Source organism: Hyla sarda, unplaced genomic scaffold (genome assembly GCF_029499605.1).
Source record: "Hyla sarda isolate aHylSar1 unplaced genomic scaffold, aHylSar1.hap1 scaffold_285, whole genome shotgun sequence".
In the NCBI taxonomy this organism is placed as follows: Eukaryota; Metazoa; Chordata; class Amphibia; order Anura; family Hylidae; genus Hyla; species Hyla sarda.
In genome coordinates, this window is record NW_026609556.1 from 210,622 (window position 1) to 228,131 (window position 17,510).

At 44.3% G+C, this 17,510-nt stretch overlaps 7 non-coding genes across 7 annotated transcripts; all 7 read left to right on the forward strand.

Moving 5' to 3' along the window:
- The first annotated feature begins 3,024 nt into the window (after positions 1-3,024).
- LOC130326563 (U2 spliceosomal RNA) lies at positions 3,025-3,213 on the forward strand. The gene has a single exon (XR_008871149.1). It is a non-coding gene; the product is annotated as a U2 spliceosomal RNA (small nuclear RNA).
- Positions 3,214-5,307: 2,094 nt separating this feature from the next.
- Positions 5,308-5,498, forward strand: LOC130326488 (U2 spliceosomal RNA). Its single transcript, XR_008871082.1, has one exon. It is a non-coding gene; the product is annotated as a U2 spliceosomal RNA (small nuclear RNA).
- A 2,104-nt stretch (positions 5,499-7,602) lies between these two features.
- LOC130326490 (U2 spliceosomal RNA) lies at positions 7,603-7,793 on the forward strand. The gene has a single exon (XR_008871083.1). It is a non-coding gene; the product is annotated as a U2 spliceosomal RNA (small nuclear RNA).
- Positions 7,794-9,883: 2,090 nt separating this feature from the next.
- Positions 9,884-10,074, forward strand: LOC130326491 (U2 spliceosomal RNA). The gene has a single exon (XR_008871084.1). It is a non-coding gene; the product is annotated as a U2 spliceosomal RNA (small nuclear RNA).
- A 2,096-nt stretch (positions 10,075-12,170) lies between these two features.
- Positions 12,171-12,365, forward strand: LOC130326556 (U2 spliceosomal RNA). The gene has a single exon (XR_008871144.1). It is a non-coding gene; the product is annotated as a U2 spliceosomal RNA (small nuclear RNA).
- Positions 12,366-14,452: 2,087 nt separating this feature from the next.
- LOC130326572 (U2 spliceosomal RNA) lies at positions 14,453-14,643 on the forward strand. Its single transcript, XR_008871153.1, has one exon. It is a non-coding gene; the product is annotated as a U2 spliceosomal RNA (small nuclear RNA).
- Positions 14,644-16,666: 2,023 nt separating this feature from the next.
- LOC130326492 (U2 spliceosomal RNA) lies at positions 16,667-16,857 on the forward strand. The gene has a single exon (XR_008871085.1). It is a non-coding gene; the product is annotated as a U2 spliceosomal RNA (small nuclear RNA).
- The last annotated feature ends 653 nt before the right edge of the window (positions 16,858-17,510 follow it).

The window sequence follows — 17,510 nt, forward strand, 5'->3', positions numbered from 1 at the left end:
AGTAGGAACTATGATAAGACGTCTTTTATGTTAAAAAACTTGATTTTAGATTTTAATCTCACTGATGTTTTTAAAAAATGTAATTTTAACATACCAGAGGAAGACGGTGTTACCTGGAGCAATGCAAGCTGTAGCTCCAGGATAGATTTTATTTTTTGTTCTTATCAAGTACTGCCTTTTAACTGTGATCTTTTTACCAATGTTTTTTCTGACCATAAATTATTGTATTTTAAAGTTAAAAGTGATTTTAAAAGGAGAACTGGTAGGAATGCCTGGAAGTTAAACGTGTCCCTTTTAGAAGATCCGCAGGTTTTATCAGATTTTATCACCTTTTACAAGGAATGCAGACGAGTAAAAGACCCCAACACTCCCACCAGTATCTGGTGGGAAAAAATGAAACTAAAAATAAAAGAATTTTTTATCCGTGTTGGGGTTAGGAAAGCTAAAGAAAAACGTGAATTTTATAATATCCTAAATACTCGTCTGCAAACCCTGTACAAATTCAGAGCACATGGGATGGAGGTGGAGAAGGAGGTACATGATCTTAAAAAAGAAATAACTAAGTGCCTGGAGCAGAAAGGAAAATAAATTATCTTTAGGTCTCGAATACAGCATCTTGAGGAAAACGAGACCTGCTCCAGGTATTTTTTTAAGAAAATACATGAAAATAGAAGGTTAATAGAAAACATTGAAGGAGTGAATGATGTACAGGGTATTTTAAAAAAGGTGCAAGAGTTTTATGCGGATCTTTTTAATGTAAAACACATTGATGAATGTTTTATGAATGACTCGTTAAAGGAGATCACTAATTTTTTAGATCCTGTCTCACAGTCTTTTTTATTGCAGAATATTTCAGAGCAGGAGATTTTAGAGACCGTCAAGAGTTTTAAAACAGGTAAAGTGCCTGGGCCGGATGGTATACCCATTGAATTTTATGTTACTTTTTATGGTATTTTAAAAGAAGATTTGTTCTCCCTTTTTACGGAAGTCTTTAAGTCTAAAATCCTCCCAGGCTCATGGAAGAAGGGTGATGTCTCCCTGCTATTCAAAAAGGGAGACCGGTCGGAACTCAAAAACTGGAGACCAATCACCCTTCTGAACTGCGACTATAAAATAATGGCGAAACTGTGTGCTAACCGCTTAAAGAACGTAATCCATAAAATAATTCATACAAACCAAGTCTGTGGGGTGCCTGGGAGGAGTTTATGGGAGAACCTAAACCTTTTAAAGGATGTAATTAGCGACACCAAATTAAGAAAAGGAAAGCTGGCGGTTTTATCCATAGATTTTGAAAAAGCTTTCGACAGGGTGTCACATTTTTATCTTTTTAAGGTTTTAGAGAAAATGGGTATACCTGATGGCTTTTTATTGTCTCTTAGAGCTTTTTATGATAACTGTACTAGTAAAATTTTAGTAAATGGTTTTAAGACACAGGGCGTGATTTTAAATTCCGGAGTGAAGCAGGGGTGTCCCTTGTCCCCACTACTCTTCATTTGCGCAATAGAGCCTCTTTTATGTACAATACGAAAGGATAAGCAGATCCATGGAGTCCCCCTGCCAGGAGGAGGGGGACTAGAGGCGAAGGTAGTGGGGTACATGGACGATGTTGCGGTGTTTTGCAGGGACACCCCATCGCTTCAGAAGACGCTAAAACAGATTCAATATTTTAATTGTGCCTCCGGTTTTAAAGTCAATTTTAACAAAAGTAACATTTTAAACATAGGCGGAATGCCTTTGTATGATGTGCCCGTCCCTGTGTCTGAGTCGGTGCAGATTTTAGGTGTCTCCTTTGACGAGTCTAATAATGGTTTTAATAGCTGGGACTTGGTGGCTCAAAAAATAAATAAGAAAATATGTATGTGGAACATGCGAGAACTTACAATGGAAGGGAAGGTTTTAATTACAAAAATGGTGCTTTTACCTATTTTATTGTATTTAAGTCTGGTTTTCCCACCCCCCGAAATGGTTCTAAAGAAAATAACAAAAGCTTGTTTTACTTTCTTTTGGAGTTCTAAGAGCGAAAAATTAAAGAGACAAATTGTGATAAAACCGAACTCCAGGGGCGGTAAGGATTTTCCAGATTTTAAAGCTTTCCTTTTAATAAAGTTTTTTAGCATGTGTTTTACTACTGTTTTTAAAGATAGCTACTGGTCTTATTTTGTTCGTTTTAATACTGGTTATTTTATGCGGAGGAACGGCTGGTTTTCTACAGTTTTAAGTTGCCCTTATTCTTTGAATTTACCCCCTCAATACATGATTTTAGGAAAAATTTTAAACTTATATAATTTTAAAGGTAAAAGTGTTCAGGATCTGTGCAATAGCAAAAAACTACTAAAGGAAATAAAAGAAACCAGTACCGTGACTCCCATCAAAAATTTTAACGAACAGAAGTGTATACAGATTTGGAAGATGTTGAGTATTAATTATCTTTTTAATTCACAGAAGGACCTGGCCTGGAGCTGCGCACACGAGTGTCTTCCATGCCGGGCATTCCAGCACCGAAGAGGATTATCCAACTCTGCAACCTGCCCGAGGGAGGGATGCCGACAAGAGGAGACCGTGCACCATCTAATATGGACTTGTTTTTACTCGCAGAAAATATGGACAAAGATACTCCCTCTGGTAAAAAGGGTAACTGGACTAAAAGACTTAAATATTGCAGTGGTTTTTTATGGTTGCCTGGAATGCCCAACACGGACTCAAGAGACTATTGCATGGAAGATCATAAACTGTGTGAAGGCAGCTCTGTGGAAGGCCAGGAATATTTTATTGTTCAAGCATGAGGTTTTATCTGTGAAGGACATTTTATCTATCTGTTTTTATGAAATGTACCAGTACTATCTTTTAGACAAGAAGAGATTTCCGCTTTTATCTAGAAAATGGTTTTTAAAAGAATGGAATTCTATCTTGTAAAGCCACCAAGTGCCCATTTTATGTTTTAATATGTTGTAAATATGTTATTTATATGTAACTGTATTTATTGACATATTTGCACAACTTTGTTAACATTATTTAATTTTTAATAAAGTTGCCCCCGTAAGGGTAGTCAAGTTAAAAAAATCTGTTCTTATCAGTTTAATATCTGATACGTCCCCTATCTGGGGACCATATATTAAATGGATTTTTGAGAACGGGGGCCGATTTCGAAGCTTGCTTCCGTCGCCCTATGCATTGACCCGATATGGCAGTATCTTCGGGTACAGTGCACCACCCCCTTACAGGGTTAAAAAGAAAGATTCCTACTTTCATTGCTACCTGCTTGCTGGCTAGCCAGCTAGCCAGCCCTGTGGGCCTTGCTGCTGCTGCAGCCAAAAAACAAAAGGTGGTGCTGCTGCTGCTTCTGCTGCTTCTGCTTCTGCTTGTGTCTGGCCGCTGTTGGAGCGTCCAGGCATAGGACTTCTGCTGCTGCTGACTAAATGGCCTCCTTAATTGGATCATTTGAGTAGCCAGCACACCTGTGCAGGTAGGGCATGACATGATAGGCAGCTGCCTTGATAGCGGGTGGGTGCTGAATGTTCCTAATTGACAAAATAAGATTAATGCTTATGTAGAAATATAAAATCTCATCCCTTCCCCAATATCGCGCCACACCCCTACCCCTTAATTCCCTGGTTGAACTTGATGGACATATGTCTTTTTTCGACCGTACTAACTATGTAACTATGTAACATAACATGGGGGGGGGGGGGTCTCCTGGCTGTTCACACAGGTGTGTCATTGCTGTACATTGACCATGCATTGCTTCTGTGGTATTGCAAAGGCAAAGACAAATGCTTCCAGCCATCCATTGCACTAATGGATTGGTCATCAGCTGGCTGTCTATGTCCCGCATCAATATAGACCAAAGTACAGAGGGTTAGGCTATGCTATTGTGCACCTACCTGATGCATCAGAAGGTGCGAGGCCCTTGCTAAATTCTGTGCACAGACTTTGAGATCTATACTTTAGACTGTATCTAAACCTGCTCCAACATGGACTGACATTCTGGCCTACTTTCAGCCGATGCGACTTGTCTGTCGCTGAACAGTCGCTTTTTATGTATTCAGCACCTATGTATAATGTTGTAAAAATGCTCTAGAAGCTAAAGTCGCAGAAATGTCACACATATTTGGCCTGCAACTTTCTGTGCGACAAATTCAGACAGGAAAAATCAGTATAAATCCTTAGAAAATTATCCCCCAGTGTCTCCATCTGCTGGCGGTATTGAATAGGCATTGCTGCACTGATGGGGTATGCATTAGACGAAAAAAAAGAAGAAAAAGAAGAATAATACGCCCAGAAAAGAGGCGAAAAGGAGAAAAACGTAAAAAAACGTGAAAAAAAAGTAAGAGGAAGAGAAGGGAAAAAAAGGTGGAAATGGGTTTAAAAGTGATTTCGGCGGAGAAATATATATATATATATATATATATATATATATATATATATATATATACGCGCACACACACACACATATATATAAACGTATTCTCCGTTGAGATATTGCAGCCGCTGCTGTGTCCAGGCCCAGGAGCCTTAGCACTGTGCTGTGATGTCACTCAATACCACTGACATCACTAGGTGTAAACAACATCTCTCCTTTGCTGTGTATGTGACTATGGAGCTGTTTGGTGATGTCGTCTATTATGGCCTTCATAGAAGCAACAGGAGATTGTTGCATCCATCTAGAACCCTCAGAACTACAGTGCTATGATGTCACTCACTTCCACAGGCCTTGCAGAGTGTAAACAACAACAACCCAGCTTTGTTGTGTATGTAACCATAGGGATTTGTGATGTCACCTAGAACCTTCACAGCAGCGACAGCTTTATGAGGAGCATCAGCACTGCTCTGCCTGAGCAGAACCATCACCGCCATAGGTTGTCAAATAACCCGGATTTAACCCACACAGGTAAGTCCAATGGGGTGCAGGCATGTCCTCTATGCTTACAGCTTCCCGTGGGTGTTGGTTTGATACCGTTTGGGGACAGCCAAGGAGGCATCTGCAGGCAACAAAGGTAGGTGTGTGCTTGTGTGTGTGTTTCCTATGCAGATCCTAAGCCCAGTGTCACATGCAAGTAGGAGGAGTAAGAAGGGTTCCTGGCAAATCCGGGTTATGGATTGCATTTAAAAAGGCCCCGTGGGAGTGCAATGGGCCCCTGTCTTGCTGCTTAGCAATAATGGTATGGGTTTAGGTTCTGCTGTGTGTACTGGTGGTTGACTGCCCCCCAGCCCAGAGTGTGCATGGAAAATTGTCTGGCAGCCTCCCTGACAGCAAGCAGTGATAGTGCCCATGAAGGGCACCTTGTTGGGCCCGCCCCTTTCACGGTTATCGCTTCTCGGCCTTTTGGCTAAGATCAAGTGTAGTATCTGTTCTTATCAGTTTAATATCTGATACGTCCCCTATCTGGGGACCATATATTAAATGGATTTTTGAGAACGGGGGCCGATTTCGAAGCTTGCTTCCGTCGCCCTATGCATTGACCCGATATGGCAGTATCTTCGGGTACAGTGCACCACCCCCTTACAGGGTTAAAAAGAAAGATTCCTACTTTCATTGCTACCTGCTTGCTGGCTAGCCAGCTAGCCAGCCCTGTGGGCCTTGCTGCTGCTGCAGCCAAAAAACAAAAGGTGGTGCTGCTGCTGCTTCTGCTGCTTCTGCTTCTGCTTGTGTCTGGCCGCTGTTGGAGCGTCCAGGCACAGGACTTCTGCTGCTGCTGACTAAATGGCCTCCTTAATTGGATCATTTGAGTAGCCAGCACACCTGTGCAGGTAGGGCATGACATGATAGGCAGCTGCCTTGATAGCGGGTGGGTGCTGAATGTTCCTAATTGACAAAATAAGATTAATGCTTATGAAGAAATATAAAATCTCATCCCTTCCCCAATATCGCGCCACACCCCTACCCCTTAATTCCCTGGTTGAACTTGATGGACATATGTCTTTTTTCGACCGTACTAACTATGTAACTATGTAACATAACATGGGGGGGGGGGGGGGTCTCCTGGCTGTTCACACAGGTGTGTCATTGCTGTACATTGACCATGCATTGCTTCTGTGGTATTGCAAAGGCAAAGACAAATGCTTCCAGCCATCCATTGCACTAATGGATTGGTCATCAGCTGGCTGTCTATGTCCCGCATCAATATAGACCAAAGTACAGAGGGTTAGGCTATGCTATTGTGCACCTACCTGATGCATCAGAAGGTGCGAGGCCCTTGCTAAATTCTGTGCACAGACTTTGAGATCTATACTTTAGACTGTATCTAAACCTGCTCCAACATGGACTGACATTCTGGCCTACTTTCAGCCGATGCGACTTGTCTGTCGCTGAACAGTCGCTTTTTATGTATTCAGCACCTATGTATAATGTTGTAAAAATGCTCTAGAAGCTAAAGTCGCAGAAATGTCACACATATTTGGCCTGCAACTTTCTGTGCGACAAATTCAGACAGGAAAAATCAGTATAAATCCTTAGAAAATTATCCCCCAGTGTCTCCATCTGCTGGCGGTATTGAATAAGCATTGCTGCACTGATGGGGTATGCATTAGACGAAAAAAAAGAAGAAAAAGAAGAATAATACGCCCAGAAAAGAGGCGAAAAGGAGAAAAACGTAAAAAAACGTGAAAAAAAAAGTAAGAGGAAGAGAAGGGAAAAAAAGGTGGAAATGGGTTTAAAAGTGATTTCGGCGGAGAAATATATATATATATATATATATATATATATATATATATATATATATATATATATACGCGCACACACACACATATATATAAACGTATTCTCCGTTGAGATATTGCAGCCGCTGCTGTGTCCAGGCCCAGGAGCCTTAGCACTGTGCTGTGATGTCACTCAATACCACTGACATCACTAGGTGTAAACAACATCTCTCCTTTGCTGTGTATGTGACTATGGAGCTGTTTGGTGATGTCGTCTATTATGGCCTTCATAGAAGCAACAGGAGATTGTTGCATCCATCTAGAACCCTCAGAACTACAGTGCTATGATGTCACTCACTTCCACAGGCCTTGCAGAGTGTAAACAACAACAACCCAGCTTTGTTGTGTATGTAACCATAGGGATTTGTGATGTCACCTAGAACCTTCACAGCAGCGACAGCTTTATGAGGAGCATCAGCACTGCTCTGCCTGAGCAGAACCATCACCGCCATAGGTTGTCAAATAACCCGGATTTAACCCACACAGGTAAGTCCAATGGGGTGCAGGCATGTCCTCTATGCTTACAGCTTCCCGTGGGTGTTGGTTTGATACCGTTTGGGGACAGCCAAGGAGGCATCTGCAGGCAACAAAGGTAGGTGTGTGCTTGTGTGTGTGTTTCCTATGCAGATCCTAAGCCCAGTGTCACATGCAAGTAGGAGGAGTAAGAAAGGGTTCCTGGCAAATCCGGGTTATGGATTGCATTTAAAAAGGCCCCGTGGGAGTGCAATGGGCCCCTGTCTTGCTGCTTAGCAATAATGGTATGGGTTTAGGTTCTGCTGTGTGTACTGGTGGTTGACTGCCCCCCAGCCCAGAGTGTGCATGGAAAATTGTCTGGCAGCCTCCCTGACAGCAAGCAGTGATAGTGCCCATGAAGGGCACCTTGTTGGGCCCGCCCCTTTCACGGTTATCGCTTCTCGGCCTTTTGGCTAAGATCAAGTGTAGTATCTGTTCTTATCAGTTTAATATCTGATACGTCCCCTATCTGGGGACCATATATTAAATGGATTTTTGAGAACGGGGGCCGATTTCGAAGCTTGCTTCCGTCGCCCTATGCATTGACCCGATATGGCAGTATCTTCGGGTACAGTGCACCACCCCCTTACAGGGTTAAAAAGAAAGATTCCTACTTTCATTGCTACCTGCTTGCTGGCTAGCCAGCTAGCCAGCCCTGTGGGCCTTGCTGCTGCTGCAGCCAAAAACAAAAGGTGGTGCTGCTGCTGCTTCTGCTGCTTCTGCTTCTGCTTGTGTCTGGCCGCTGTTGGAGCGTCCAGGCACAGGACTTCTGCTGCTGCTGACTAAATGGCCTCCTTAATTGGATCATTTCAGTAGCCAGCACACCTGTGCAGGTAGGGCATGACATGATAGGCAGCTGCCTTGATAGCGGGTGGGTGCTGAATGTTCCTAATTGACAAAATAAGATTAATGCTTATGAAGAAATATAAAATCTCATCCCTTCCCCAATATCGCGCCACACCCCTACCCCTTAATTCCCTGGTTGAACTTGATGGACATATGTCTTTTTTCGACCGTACTAACTATGTAACTATGTAACATAACATGGGGGGGGGGGGGGTCTCCTGGCTGTTCACACAGGTGTGTCATTGCTGTACATTGACATGCATTGCTTCTGTGGTATTGCAAAGGCAAAGACAAATGCTTCCAGCCATCCATTGCACTAATGGATTGGTCATCAGCTGGCTGTCTATGTCCCGCATCAATATAGACCAAAGTACAGAGGGTTAGGCTATGCTATTGTGCACCTACCTGATGCATCAGAAGGTGCGAGGCCCTTGCTAAATTCTGTGCACAGACTTTGAGATCTATACTTTAGACTGTATCTAAACCTGCTCCAACATGGACTGACATTCTGGCCTACTTTCAGCCGATGCGACTTGTCTGTCGCTGAACAGTCGCTTTTTATGTATTCAGCACCTATGTATAATGTTGTAAAAATGCTCTAGAAGCTAAAGTCGCAGAAATGTCACACATATTTGGCCTGCAACTTTCTGTGCGACAAATTCAGACAGGAAAAATCAGTATAAATCCTTAGAAAATTATTCCCCAGTGTCTCCATCTGCTGGCGGTATTGAATAAGCATTGCTGCACTGATGGGGTATGCATTAGACGAAAAAAAAGAAGAAAAAGAAGAATAATACGCCCAGAAAAGAGGCGAAAAGGAGAAAAACGTAAAAAAACGTGAAAAAAAGTAAGAGGAAGAGAAGGGAAAAAAAAGGTGGAAATGGGTTTAAAAGTGATTTCGGCGGAGAAATATATATATATATATATATATATATATATATATATATATATATATACCGCACACACACACATATATATAAACGTATTCTCCGTTGAGATATTGCAGCCGCTGCTGTGTCCAGCCCAGAGCCTTAGCACTGTGCTGTGATGTCACTCAAAACCACTGACATCACTAGGTGTAAACAACATCTCTCCTTTGCTGTGTATGTGACTATGGAGCTGTTTGGTGATGTCGTCTATTATGGCCTTCATAGAAGCAACAGGAGATTGTTGCATCCATCTAGAACCCTCAGAACTACAGTGCTATGATGTCACTCACTTCCACAGGCCTTGCAGAGTGTAAACAACAACAACCCAGCTTTGGTGTGTATGTAACCATAGGGATTTGTGATGTCACCTAGAACCTTCACAGCAGCGACAGCTTTATGAGGAGCATCAGCACTGCTCTGCCTGAGCAGAACCATCACCGCCATAGGTTGTCAAATAACCCGGATTTAACCCACACAGGTAAGTCCAATGGGGTGCAGGCATGTCCTCTATGCTTACAGCTTCCCGTGGGTGTTGGTTGATACCGTTTTGGGGGACAGCCAAGGAGGCATCTGCAGGCAACAAAGGTAGGTGTGTGCTTGTGTGTGTGTTTCCTATGCAGATCCTAAGCCCAGTGTCACATGCAAGTAGGAGGAGTAAGAAGGGTTCCTGGCAAATCCGGGTTATGGATTGCATTTAAAAAGGCCCCGTGGGAGTGCAATGGGCCCCTGTCTTGCTGCTTAGCAATAATGGTATGGGTTTAGGTTCTGCTGTGTGTACTGGTGGTTGACTGCCCCCCAGCCCAGAGTGTGCATGGAAAATTGTCTGGCAGCCTCCCTGACAGCAAGCAGTTGATAGTGCCCATGAAGGGCACCTTGTTGGGCCCGCCCCTTTCACGGTTATCGCTTCTCGGCCTTTTGGCTAAGATCAAGTGTAGTATCTGTTCTTATCAGTTTAATATCTGATACGTCCCCTATCTGGGGACCATATATTAAATGGATTTTTGAGAACGGGGGCCGATTTCGAAGCTTGCTTCCGTCGCCCTATGCATTGACCCGATATGGCAGTATCTTCGGGTACAGTGCACCACCCCTTACAGGGTTAAAAAGAAAGATTCCTACTTTCATTGCTACCTGCTTGCTGGCTAGCCAGCTAGCCAGCCTGTGGCCTTGCTGCTGCTGCAGCCAAAAAACAAAAGGGTGGTGCTGCTGCTGCTTCTGCTGCTTCTGCTTCTGCTTGTGTCTGGCCGCTGTTGGAGCGTCCAGGCACAGGACTTCTGCTGCTGCTGACTAAATGGCCTCCTTAATTGGATCATTTCTGTAGCCAGCACACCTGTGCAGGTAGGGCATGACATGATAGGCAGCTGCCTTGATAGCGGGTGGGTGCTGAATGTTCCTAATTGACAAAATAAGATTAATGCTTATGAAGAAATATAAAATCTCATCCCTTCCCCAATATCGCGCCACACCCCTACCCCTTAATTCCCTGGTTGAACTTGATGGACATATGTCTTTTTTCGACCGTACTAACTATGTAACTATGTAACATAACATGGGGGGGGGGGGGGTCTCCTGGCTGTTCACACAGGTGTGTCATTTGCTGTACATTGACCATGCATTGCTTCTGTGGTATTGCAAAGGCAAAGACAAATGCTTCCAGCCATCCATTGCACTAATGGATTGGTCATCAGCTGGCTGTCTATGTCCCGCATCAATATAGACCAAAGTACAGAGGGTTAGGCTATGCTATTGTGCACCTACCTGATGCATCAGAAGGTGCGAGGCCCTTGCTAAATTCTGTGCACAGACTTTGAGATCTATACTTTAGACTGTATCTAAACCTGCTCCAACATGGACTGACATTCTGGCCTACTTTCAGCCGATGCGACTTGTCTGTCGCTGAACAGTCGCTTTTTATGTATTCAGCACCTATGTATAAATGTTGTAAAAATGCTCTAGAAGCTAAAGTCGCAGAAATGTCACACATATTTGGCCTGCAACTTTCTGTGCGACAAATTCAGACAGGAAAATAATCAGTATAAATCCTTAGAAAATTATCCCCCAGTGTCTCCATCTGCTGGCGGTATTGAATAAGCATTGCTGCACTGATTGGGGTATGCATTAGACGAAAAAAAAGAAGAAAAAGAAGAATAATACGCCCAGAAAAGAGGCGAAAAGGAGAAAAACGTAAAAAAACGTGAAAAAAAAGTAAGAGGAAGAGAAGGGAAAAAAAAGGTGGAAATGGGTTTTAAAAGTGATTTTGGCGGAGGAAATATATATATATATATATATATATATCTATATATATATACGCGCACACACACACATATATATAAACGTATTCTCCGTTGAGATATTGCAGCCGCTGCTGTGTCCAGGCCCAGGAGCCTTAGCACTGTGCTGTGATGTCACTCAATACCACTGAACATCACTAGGTGTGTAAACAACATCTCTCCTTTGCTGTGTATGTGACTATGGAGCTGTTTGGTGATGTCGTCTATTATGGCCTTCATAGAAGCAACAGGAGATTGTTGCATCCATCTAGAACCCTCAGAACTACAGTGCTATGATGTCACTCACTTCCACAGGCCTTGCAGAGTGTAAACAACAACAACCTCAGCTTTTGTTGTGTATGTAACCATAGGGATTTGTGATGTCACCTAGAACCTTCACAGCAGCGACAGCTTTATGAGGAGCATCAGCACTGCTCTGCCTGAGCAGAACCATCACCGCCATAGGTTGTCAAATAACCCGGATTTAACCCACACAGGTAAGTCCAATGGGGTGCAGGCATGTCCTCTATGCTTACAGCTTCCCGTGGGTGTTGGTTTGATTACCGTTTGGGGACAGCCAAGGAGGCATCTGCAGGCAACAAAGGTAGGTGTGTGCTTGTGTGTGTGTTTCCTATGCAGATCCTAAGCCCAGTGTCACATGCAAGTAGGAGGAGTAAGAAGGGTTCCTGGCAAATCCGGGTTATGGATTGCATTTAAAAAGGCCCCGTGGGAGTGCAATGGGCCCCTGTCTTGCTGCTTAGCAATAATGGTATGGTTTAGGTTCTGCTGTGTGTACTGGTGGTTGACTGCCCCCCAGCCCAGAGTGTGCATGGAAAATTGTCTGGCAGCCTCCCTGACAGCAAGCAGTGATAGTGCCCATGAAGGGCACCTTGTTGGGCCCGCCCCTTTCACGGTTATCGCTTCTCGGCCTTTTGGCTAAGATCAAGTGTAGTATCTGTTCTTATCAGTTTAATATCTGATACGTCCCCTATCTGGGGACCATATATTAAAATGGATTTTGAGAACGGGGGCCGATTTCGAAGCTTGCTTCCGTCGCCCCTATGCAATTGACCCGATATTGGCAGTATCTTCGGGGTACAGTGCACCACCCCCTTACAGGGTTAAAAAGAAGATTCCTACTTTCATTGCTACCTGCTTGCTGGCTAGCCAGCTAGCCAGCCCTGTGGCCTTGCTGCTGCTGCAGCCAAAAAACAAAAGGTGGTGCTGCTGCTGCTTCTGCTGCTTCTGCTTCTGCTTGTGTCTGGCCGCTGTTTGGAGCGTCCAGGCACAGGACTTCTGCTGCTGCTGACTAAATGGCCTCCTTAATTGGATCATTTGAGTAGCCAGCACACCTGTGCAGGTAGGGCATGACATGATAGGCAGCTGCCTTGATAGCGGGTGGGTGCTGAATGTTCCTAATTGACAAAATAAGATTAATGCTTATGAAGAAATATAAAATCTCATCCCTTCCCCAATATCGCGCCACACCCCTACCCCTTAATTCCCTGGTTGAACTTGATGGACATATGTCTTTTTTCGACCGTACTAACTATGTAACTATGTAACATAACATGGGGGGGGGGGTCTCCTGGCTGTTCACACAGGTGTGTCATTGCTGTACATTGACCATGCATTGCTTCTGTGGTATTGCAAAGGCAAAGACAAATGCTTCCAGCCATCCATTGCACTAATGGATTGGTCATCAGCTGGCTGTCTATGTCCCGCATCAATATAGACCAAAGTACAGAGGGTTAGGCTATGCTATTGTGCACCTACCTGATGCATCAGAAGGTGCGAGGCCCTTGCTAATTCTGTGCACAGACTTTGAGATCTATACTTTAGACTGTATCTAAACCTGCTCCAACATGGACTGACATTCTGGCCTACTTTCAGCCGATGCGACTTGTCTGTCGCTGAACAGTCGCTTTTATGTATTCAGCACCTATGTATAATGTTGTAAAAATGCTCTAGAAGCTAAAGTCGCAGAAATGTCACACATATTTGGCCTGCAACTTTCTGTGCGACAAATTCAGACAGGAAAAATCAGTATAAATCCTTAGAAAATTATCCCCAGTGTCTCCATCTGCTGGCGGTATTGAATAAGCATTGCTGCACTGATGGGGTATGCATTAGACGAAAAAAAAGAAGAAAAAGAAGAATAATACGCCCAGAAAAGAGGCGAAAAGGAGAAAAACGTAAAAAAATGTGAAAAAAAGTAAGAGGAAGAGAAGGAAAAAAAGGTGGAAATGGGTTTAAAAGTGATTTCGGCGGAGAAAATATATATATATATATATATATATATATATATATATATATATATATATACGCGCACACACACACATATATATAAACGTATTCTCCGTTGAGATATTGCAGCCGCTGCTGTGTCCAGGCCCAGGAGCCTTAGCACTGTGCTGTGATGTCACTCAATACCACTGACATCACTAGGTGTAAACAACATCTCTCCTTTGCTGTGTATGTGACTATGGAGCTGTTTGGTGATGTCGTCTATTATGGCCTTCATAGAAGCAACAGGAGATTGTTGCATCCATCTAGAACCCTCAGAACTACAGTGCTATGATGTCACTCACTTCCACAGGCCTTGCAGAGTGTAAACAACAACAACCCAGCTTTGTTGTGTATGTAACCATAGGGATTTGTGATGTCACCTAGAACCTTCACAGCAGCGACAGCTTTATGAGGAGCATCAGCACTGCTCTGCCTGAGCAGAACCATCACCGCCATAGGTTGTCAAATAACCCGGATTTAACCCACACAGGTAAGTCCAATGGGGTGCAGGCATGTCCTCTATGCTTACAGCTTCCCGTGGGTGTTGGTTTGATACCGTTTGGGGACAGCCAAGGAGGCATCTGCAGGCAACAAAGGTAGGTGTGTGCTTGTGTGTGTGTTTCCTATGCAGATCCTAAGCCCAGTGTCACATGCAAGTAGGAGGAGTAAGAAGGGTTCCTGGCAAATCCGGGTTATGGATTGCATTTAAAAAGGCCCCGTGGGAGTGCAATGGGCCCCTGTCTTGCTGCTTAGCAATAATGGTATGGGTTTAGGTTCTGCTGTGTGTACTGGTGGTTGACTGCCCCCCAGCCCAGAGTGTGCATGGAAAATTGTCTGGCAGCCTCCCTGACAGCAAGCAGTGATAGTGCCCATGAAGGGCACCTTGTTGGGCCCGCCCCTTTCACGGTTATCGCTTCTCGGCCTTTTGGCTAAGATCAAGTGTAGTATCTGTTCTTATCAGTTTAATATCTGATACGTCCCCTATCTGGGGACCATATATTAAATGGATTTTTGAGAACGGGGGCCGATTTCGAAGCTTGCTTCTGTCGCCCTATGCATTGACCCGATATGGCAGTATCTTCGGGTACAGTGCACCACCCCCTTACAGGGTTAAAAAGAAAGATTCCTACTTTCATTGCTACCTGCTTGCTGGCTAGCCAGCTAGCCAGCCCTGTGGGCCTTGCTGCTGCTGCAGCCAAAAAACAAAAGGTGGTGCTGCTGCTGCTTCTGCTGCTTCTGCTTCTGCTTGTGTCTGGCCGCTGTTGGAGCGTCCAGGCACAGGACTTCTGCTGCTGCTGACTAAATGGCCTCCTTAATTGGATCATTTGAGTAGCCAGCACACCTGTGCAGGTAGGGCATGACATGATAGGCAGCTGCCTTGATAGCGGGTGGGTGCTGAATGTTCCTAATTGACAAAATAAGATTAATGCTTATGAAGAAATATAAAATCTCATCCCTTCCCCAATATCGCGCCACACCCCTACCCCTTAATTCCCTGGTTGAACTTGATGGACATATGTCTTTTTTCGACCGTACTAACTATGTAACTATGTAACATAACATGGGGGGGGGGGGGGGTCTCCTGGCTGTTCACACAGGTGTGTCATTGCTGTACATTGACCATGCATTGCTTCTGTGGTATTGCAAAGGCAAAGACAAATGCTTCCAGCCATCCATTGCACTAATGGATTGGTCATCAGCTGGCTGTCTATGTCCCGCATCAATATAGACCAAAGTACAGAGGGTTAGGCTATGCTATTGTGCACCTACCTGATGCATCAGAAGGTGCGAGGCCCTTGCTAAATTCTGTGCACAGACTTTGAGATCTATACTTTAGACTGTATCTAAACCTGCTCCAACATGGACTGACATTCTGGCCTACTTTCAGCCGATGCGACTTGTCTGTCGCTGAACAGTCGCTTTTTATGTATTCAGCACCTATGTATAATGTTGTAAAAATGCTCTAGAAGCTAAAGTCGCAGAAATGTCACACATATTTGGCCTGCAACTTTCTGTGCGACAAATTCAGACAGGAAAAATCAGTATAAATCCTTAGAAAATTATCCCCCAGTGTCTCCATCTGCTGGCGGTATTGAATAAGCATTGCTGCACTGATGGGGTATGCATTAGACGAAAAAAAAGAAGAAAAAGAAGAATAATACGCCCAGAAAAGAGGCGAAAAGGAGAAAAACGTAAAAAAACGTGAAAAAAAAGTAAGAGGAAGAGAAGGGAAAAAAAGGTGGAAATGGGTTTAAAAGTGATTTCGGCGGAGAAATATATATATATATATATATATATATATATATATATATATATATACGCGCACACACACACATATATATAAACGTATTCTCCGTTGAGATATTGCAGCCGCTGCTGTGTCCAGGCCCAGGAGCCTTAGCACTGTGCTGTGATGTCACTCAATACCACTGACATCACTAGGTGTAAACAACATCTCTCCTTTGCTGTGTATGTGACTATGGAGCTGTTTGGTGATGTCGTCTATTATGGCCTTCATAGAAGCAACAGGAGATTGTTGCATCCATCTAGAACCCTCAGAACTACAGTGCTATGATGTCACTCACTTCCACAGGCCTTGCAGAGTGTAAACAACAACAACCCAGCTTTGTTGTGTATGTAACCATAGGGATTTGTGATGTCACCTAGAACCTTCACAGCAGCGACAGCTTTATGAGGAGCATCAGCACTGCTCTGCCTGAGCAGAACCATCACCGCCATAGGTTGTCAAATAACCCGGATTTAACCCACACAGGTAAGTCCAATGGGGTGCAGGCATGTCCTCTATGCTTACAGGTGTGTGCTTGTGTGTGTGTTTCCTATGCAGATCCTAAGCCCAGTGTCACATGCAAGTAGGAGGAGTAAGAAGGGTTCCTGGCAAATCCGGGTTATGGATTGCATTTAAAAAGGCCCCGTGGGAGTGCAATGGGCCCCTGTCTTGCTGCTTAGCAATAATGGTATGGGTTTAGGTTCTGCTGTGTGTACTGGTGGTTGACTGCCCCCCAGCCCAGAGTGTGCATGGAAAATTGTCTGGCAGCCTCCCTGACAGCAAGCAGTGATAGTGCCCATGAAGGGCACCTTGTTGGGCCCGCCCCTTTCACGGTTATCGCTTCTCGGCCTTTTGGCTAAGATCAAGTGTAGTATCTGTTCTTATCAGTTTAATATCTGATACGTCCCCTATCTGGGGACCATATATTAAATGGATTTTTGAGAACGGGGGCCGATTTCGAAGCTTGCTTCCGTCGCCCTATGCATTGACCCGATATGGCAGTATCTTCGGGTACAGTGCACCACCCCCTTACAGGGTTAAAAAGAAAGATTCCTACTTTCATTGCTACCTGCTTGCTGGCTAGCCAGCTAGCCAGCCCTGTGGGCCTTGCTGCTGCTGCAGCCAAAAAACAAAAGGTGGTGCTGCTGCTGCTTCTGCTGCTTCTGCTTCTGCTTGTGTCTGGCCGCTGTTGGAGCGTCCAGGCACAGGACTTCTGCTGCTGCTGACTAAATGGCCTCCTTAATTGGATCATTTGAGTAGCCAGCACACCTGTGCAGGTAGGGCATGACATGATAGGCAGCTGCCTTGATAGCGGGTGGGTGCTGAATGTTCCTAATTGACAAAATAAGATTAATGCTTATGAAGAAATATAAAATCTCATCCCTTCCCCAATATCGCGCCACACCCCTACCCCTTAATTCCCTGGTTGAACTTGATGGACATATGTCTTTTTTCGACCGTACTAACTATGTAACTATGTAACATAACATGGGGGGGGGGGGGGGGTCTCCTGGCTGTTCACACAGGTGTGTCATTGCTGTACATTGACCATGCATTGCTTCTGTGGTATTGCAAAGGCAAAGACAAATGCTTCCAGCCATCCATTGCACTAATGGATTGGTCATCAGCTGGCTGTCTATGTCCCGCATCAATATAGACCAAAGTACAGAGGGTTAGGCT